The sequence below is a fragment of the Oncorhynchus nerka genome, linkage group LG7 (genome assembly GCF_034236695.1).
Source record: "Oncorhynchus nerka isolate Pitt River linkage group LG7, Oner_Uvic_2.0, whole genome shotgun sequence".
Lineage (NCBI taxonomy): Eukaryota > Metazoa > Chordata > Actinopteri > Salmoniformes > Salmonidae > Oncorhynchus > Oncorhynchus nerka.
This window is the reverse complement of record NC_088402.1, coordinates 41,014,952-41,021,943: the sequence shown is the minus strand read 5'-3', so window position 1 is coordinate 41,021,943 and position 6,992 is coordinate 41,014,952.

The following is a 6,992-nucleotide window of genomic DNA, read 5'->3' as shown; positions in this document are numbered from 1 at the left end:
GGAATGCTCCTAATCTCAGTTTGTAACCTGTATAAAAGACACCTGTCCACAGAAGCAATCAATCAATCAGATTCCAAACTTTCCACCATGGCCAAGACCAAAGAGCTCTCCAAGGATGTCAGGGGCAAGATTGTAGACCTACACAATGATGGAATGGGCTACAAGACCATCGCCAAGCAGCTTGGTGAGAAGGTGACAACAGTTGGTGCGATTATTCGCAATTGGAGGAAACACAAAATAACTGTTAATCTCCCTCGGCCTGGGGCTCCATGCAAGATCTCACCTCGTGGAGTTGCAATGATCATGAGAACGGTGCGGAATAAGCCCAGAACTACACGGGAGGATCTTGTCAATGATCTCAAGGCAGCTGGGACCAAGAAAACAATTGGTAACACACTACGCTGTGAAGGACTGAATCCCTGCTCAAGAAAGCACATATACATGCCCGTCTGAAGTTTGCCAATGAACATCTGAATGATTCAGAGGACAACTGGGTGAAAGTGTTGTGGTCAGATGACACCAAAATGGAGCTCTTTGGCATCAACTCAACTTGCCGTGTTTGGAGGAGGAGGAATGGAGGAGGAATGCTGCCTATGACCCCAAGAACACCATCCCCACCGTCAAACATGGAAGTGGAAACATTATGCTTTGGGGGTGTTTTTCTGCTGAGGGGACAGGGCAACTTCACCGCATCAAAGGGACGATGGACGAGGCCATGTAGCGTCAAATCTTGGGTGAGAACCTCCTTCCCTCAGCCAGGGCATTGAAAATGGGTTGTGGATGGGTATTCCAGCATGACAATGACCCAAAACACACGGTCAAGGCAACAAAGGAGTGGCTCAAGAAGAAGCACATTAAGGTCCTGGAGTGGCCTAGCCAATCTCCAGACCTTAATCCCATAGAAAATCTGTGGAGGGAGATGAAGGTCCGAGTTGCCAAACGTCAGCCTCGAAACCTTAATGACTTGGAGAAGATCTGCAAAGAGGAATGGGACAAAATCCCGCCTGAGATGTGTGCAAACCTGGTGGCCAACTACAAGAAACGTCTGACCTCTGTGATTGCCAACAAGGGTTTTGCCACCAAGTACTAAGTCATGTTTTGCAGAGGGGTCAAATACTTATTTCCCTCATTAAAATGCAAATCAATTTATAACATGCGTTTTTATCTGGATTTTTGTTTTTGTTATTCTGTCTCTCACTGTTCAAATAAACCTACCATTAAAATTATAGACTGATAATTTCTTTGTCAGTGGGCAAACGTACAAAATCAGCAGGGGATCAAATACTTTTTTCCCTCACTGTACTTCCAAAGTTGTGGCAAAATGGCTTAAGGACAACAAAGTCAAGGTATTGGAGTGGCCATCACAAAGCCCTGACCTCAATCCCATAGAACATTTGTGGGCAGAACTGAAAAAGCGTGTGCGAGCGAGGAGGCCTATAAACTGGACTCAGTTACACCAGCTCAGTCAGGTGGGATGGGCCAAAATTCACCCAACTTATCATGGGAAGCTTGTGGAAGGCTACCTGAAACGTTTGACCCAAGTGAAACATGCATGATTGAGGCTACTGTATACCTTCTTTGCAAAATAGTGTGTTTTAATCAGCTAGTTGGTGACATGATTATATTTAGTATCGTTTTATCTAAAAATGATAACTTTTTTAACGTTTTACAATTTTTATTTTTATGAAATTCACTTTGGAGGATGGTCCTCCTCTGAGGAACCTACACTGATTTTACATATTCTTACCTCTTTGTTGATTTATATCCATTGAATTGTGTACATTTTCTGTTTTAGAAATAGAAAAGTGAGAAAGAGTCAAACAACAGCCATTTGCACAGCTATGAAACAATATACATTTAGATCATAAAGGGAGAAACCTTACCTTAAATTGAGATCTTAACATTTTTCAGTTAAGTATCTTCACCTGCTGTCTTCTCAAATTCAAATAAAAAAATGTCAGTGCCAAGAACTCCAGGACCTACCGTACTATTTGTGACGTGAATTGAGTATATCATATACTTATTGGTCATCCACCAATCCTGGAAGGATATTGACCTCACCCCGTCAGTAGAGGATGCTTTGTTGTTCTTTAAAAGTGCTTTCCTCGCCATCTTAAATAAGCATGCCCCGTTCAAAAAATGTAGAACTTAGAACAGATATAGCCCTTGGTTCACCCCAGACTTGACTGTCCTTGACCAGCACAAAAACATCCTGTTCTGCATTATGCAATAGTCCCCGCGGTATGCAACTTTTCAGGGAAGTCAGGAACAAATATACTCAGTCAGTTAAGAAAGCTAAGACTAGCTTTTTCAAACAGAAATGTGTTTCCTGTAGGACACTGTAAAGTCTATGGAGAATAAGAGCACCTCCTCCCAGCTGCTCACTGCACTGAGGATAGGAAACATTGTCACCACCGATAAATCTACGATAATCGATCATTTCAATAAGCATTTTTCTATGGCTGCCCATGCTTTCCACCTGGCTACCCCTACCCGGCCAATATCTCAGCACCCCTGCAGCAACTTGCCCAAGCCCCCCTCCCCCGCTTCTCCTTCACTTAAATCCAGACAGCTGATGTTCTGAAAGAGCTGCAAAATCTGGATCCCTACAAATCAGCCTGGCTAGACAATCTGGACCCTCTCTTTCTAAAATTATCCACCGAAATTGTTGCAACCCATATTACTAGCCTATTCAACCTCTCTCTCGTATCGTCTGAGATCCCCAAAGATTAGAAAACTGCCGCGGTCATCCCCCTCTTCAAAGGGAGAGCCACTCTAGACCCAAACTCTTACAGACCTATATCCATCCTGCCCTGCCTTTATAAAATCTTTGAAAGCCAAGTTAACAAAGAGATCACCGACCATTTCGAATCCCACCGTACCTTCTCCACTATGGAATCTGATTTCCGAGCTGGTCATGGGTGCACCTCAGCCACGCTCAAGGTCCTGAAAGATATCATAACCGCCATCGATAAAAGACAATACTGTGCAGCCGTCTTCATCGACCTGGCCAAGGCTTTCGACTCTGTCAATCACCGCATTCTTATCAGCAGACTCAATAGCCTTGGCTTCTCAAATGACTGCCTCGCCTGGTTCACCAACTACTTCTCAGATAGAGTTCAGTGTGTCAAATCGGAGGGCCTGTTGTCTGGACCTCTGGCAGTCTCTATGGGGGTGCCACAGGGTTAAATTCTCGGGCAGACTCTTTTCTCTGTATATATCAATGATGTCGCTCTTGCTGCTGGTGATTCTCTGATCCACCTCTACGCAGACGACATTATTCTGTATACATCTGGCCCTTCTTTGGACACTGTGCTAACAAACCTCCAAACAAGCTTTAACACCATATAACACTCCTTCCATATGGCCTCCAACTTCGCTTAAATGCTATTAAAACTAAGTGCATGCTCTTCAACCAATTGCTGCCCGCACCCCCCCCGCCCGACTAGCATCACTACACTGAACGGTTCTGACCTAGAATATGTGGACAACTACAAATACCTAGGTGTCTGGTTAGACTGTAAACTCTCCTTCCAGACTCACATCAAGCATCTCCAATCCAAAATTAAATCTAGAATTGGCTTCCTATTTTGCAACAAAGCCTACTTCACTCATGCTGCCAGACATACCCTCGTAAAACTGACTATCCTACCCATCCTTGACTTTGGCGATGTCGTTTACAAAATAGCCTCCAACACTCTACTTAGCAAACTGGATGTAGTTTATCACAGTGCCATCCGTTTTGTCACCAAAGCCACATATACTACCCACCACTGCAACCTGTATGCTGTCGTTGGCTGGCCCTCACTACATATTCGTCGCCTAACCCACTGGCTCCAGGACATCTATAAGTCTTTGCTAGGTAAAGCCCCGCCTTATCTTAGCTCACTGGTCACCATAACAACACCCACCCGTAGCACCCGCTCCAGCAGGTATATTTCACTGGTCATCCCCAAAGCCAACACTTACTTTGGCCGCCTTTCCTTCCAGTTCTCTGCTGCCAATGACTGGAACGAATTGCAAAAATCACTGAACCTGGAGTCTTATATGTCCTTCTCTAACATTAAGCATCAGCTGTCAGAGCAGCTTACTGATCACTGTACCTGTACTCAGCCAATCTGTAAATAGCACCCCCAACTATCTCATCCTGTCACGTTCTGACCTTTATATCCTTTGTTTTGTCTTTATTTAGTATGCTCAGGGCGCGAATTGGGGTGGGCAGTCTATGTTTGTGTTTCTATGTTTTTTCTATTTCTGTGTTTGGCCTTATATGGTTCTCAATCAGAGGCAGTAGTTTATCGTTGTCCCTGATTGAGAACCATATTTAGGTAGCCTGGGTTTCACTGTTGGTTTGTGGGTGTTTGTTTCCGTGTGTGTGTTTGTCACCACACGGTATTGTTGCGGTTTGGTTAATGGTCACATTTATTGTTTTGTGTCTCATAGTGTTCAGTGCTTTTTAAAACTAAATTCGTCATGAACACTTACCACGCCACATCTTGGTCCGATCCCTACTCCTCTTCAGACGAAGAGGAGGAAATCTGCTGTTTCACATCCCCATATTATTACTTACCTTCTTGCTCTTTTGCACCCCAGTATCTCTACTTGCACATCATCATCTGCACATCTATCACTCCAGTATTAATGCTAAATTGTAATTATTTCGGCTCTATGGCCTATTTATTGCCTACCTCCCTACTCTTCTAAATTTGCACACACTGTACATAGATTTTTCTATTGTGTTATTGACTGTACATTTGTTTATGTGTAACTCTGTTGATGTTTTTGTTACAGTGCTTTGCTTTATCTTGGTCAGGTCGCAGTTGTAAATGAGAACTTGTTCTCAACTGGCCTACCTGGTTAAATAAAGGTGAAATAAAAAATATATATAAAAAATAAAATTGTATGGATATAGTTAGCATGCCAAAAGTTCCCAGATGTCATACTAAATTCGCAAAAATATGAAGTATACACGCACGCAGAGGACACTATTTCATTACTTTAGGGCCCATAATACAATTCTTCAGGAAATGTACGTGGCTTCACATCGTTTCCAGATTTGAAGAAAATGGGTGGAAAATATGCAGCCGAAGTAGAACGAGAGCAGATACAAACTAATTATGACAAGTGTTAAGAAAATATTGAGCAATGTAAAAAAGTAATGACTTTTCAAATAAGTTATCTTACATGCTATGTTGGAATGGTATAGTCGTTTTGCGTTCTCAATGGACATTTGGGTGCTTCCGTAAATTCGATCTGGCTATCTACTCCGATTTCATATCACTCTCGTCTGAGTGTGTTGAATATGGCCAGTGTCATTAAACGTCGCAAAAAAACATCCTTAAATTGTTGCCATCAGCACATTTACAATCACCAACGCTCTGGATAACATGAAAACTGCCTAACCAGCTCTGCTAGGGCGAGTAAAATGGTCAGAGTGGTCTCGTTTGTGTCTGGAAGAGGCTAGCCAACGTTACAATGGTAGTCAAGCACCAAAGCTAAGGTCAGAACGCTCAAATCAACCCTACTCCTCGGGCTGAGAGTCCAGAGTGCGCTCTGAATTTACAAATGGACAATCTGAGAACGCTCTGAATTTTCGAGCTCACTCTGGCACACCAGATTGAATGTCTAAAATAAATGTCGTAAAATGTCTAACTAGTCATTTGTTACGCTAACTAGCTAGCAAGAGTTTGCATAGCAACAGCATCAACTTCCGGTAGACAGATGAAGAGCTTGTACGCTCAACTGAAAGGATACTGTTCCTTTACAGTATGCTAAAATGCACTAATAGTATATAGTATGTAGTATATACTCATTAAGTATGTAGTATTGTTAGAGTTGCGTCAATTTGAATCTGGTATCAGGATAAATATGACATTGAGTCACCGATTGTATACTATGTATTTTTTATTAGCTAAGCAATAAGTGGTAAATGCAATTTTCGTATATACGGGCTCTCTGTCCCACCTCGCAGGGCAAAACAGATAACTGACTTGTTCCTGACAAAGATATTATAAATATACTCTGACAGAGGTAGTTCCTGCTTCCGAGCCGGCCTGTCAGAGTAGAGACTGGGCGTGGTTTAGACTCACCCAGCCTATCGTTGATTGTTGGCGCAGAGGCTGGTCCCAGCCCACTAAGCACTTCAGCGGTCAGTCGTTGTAGATGTGTAGAATATACCGTTATCAGGCACCTGGCTCCTGTTATCTAATAAAAGACTGTTTGTTCTCGCAACACTACGTTCTGAATGTGCCCCCCCAACTCATTGTACTGTTCCTGTCTTCATGTTATTCTATATTTTTCCATCATGAGAAAGGCCCATGGTCCTGAAACTGTTAACAATGTCTCAAGTCAGCTATGTTGCATAAAACATACATCCACACAAGCCAACAGCAGATAATATTCAATCACATATATGGTAACGGGCTATATTGCATAACACATAATCCTCATAGTATACAGTAATATTAGTATGGGTATTCGAACACAGCTCATGTCTTCGCAGTGACCGTACCAAAATAGTTAACGCCATTCAGTTAGACTGGTATAGCATTGCTTTTGGGATATCTGGTGTGTGTGTGACTTAGCCTCCAAGGACAACATTCATTTACCACATTATTTATAGGCTAATCCCCCTGCACTGAAGTGGTAGCTTCCACTTGAGCCACATACTTTTTCAAAGCCACACCAATATTTAAACTTTACTTTTCAAACAAATAAAGGACATTTGATACATGTGAAAAACGATATAGAAATCTAAATTTTACAGTGCAGAAAAATGAGAAATGTAAAAACATTTTCAATTTAAACGAGTGGATCAGACAATTGAGAACATGAGAAATTCATACGAATATTATATTATTCCATTTGAACAAGTGTATTAGATTATTAGACTGATAATTGTTACATGGACCGTGAACTTATTATGATTTCCATCAAAAAAAATGTATTTTATATATATATAAAGAAACAGGCTTGTTTCCCCCCCAAAAAAA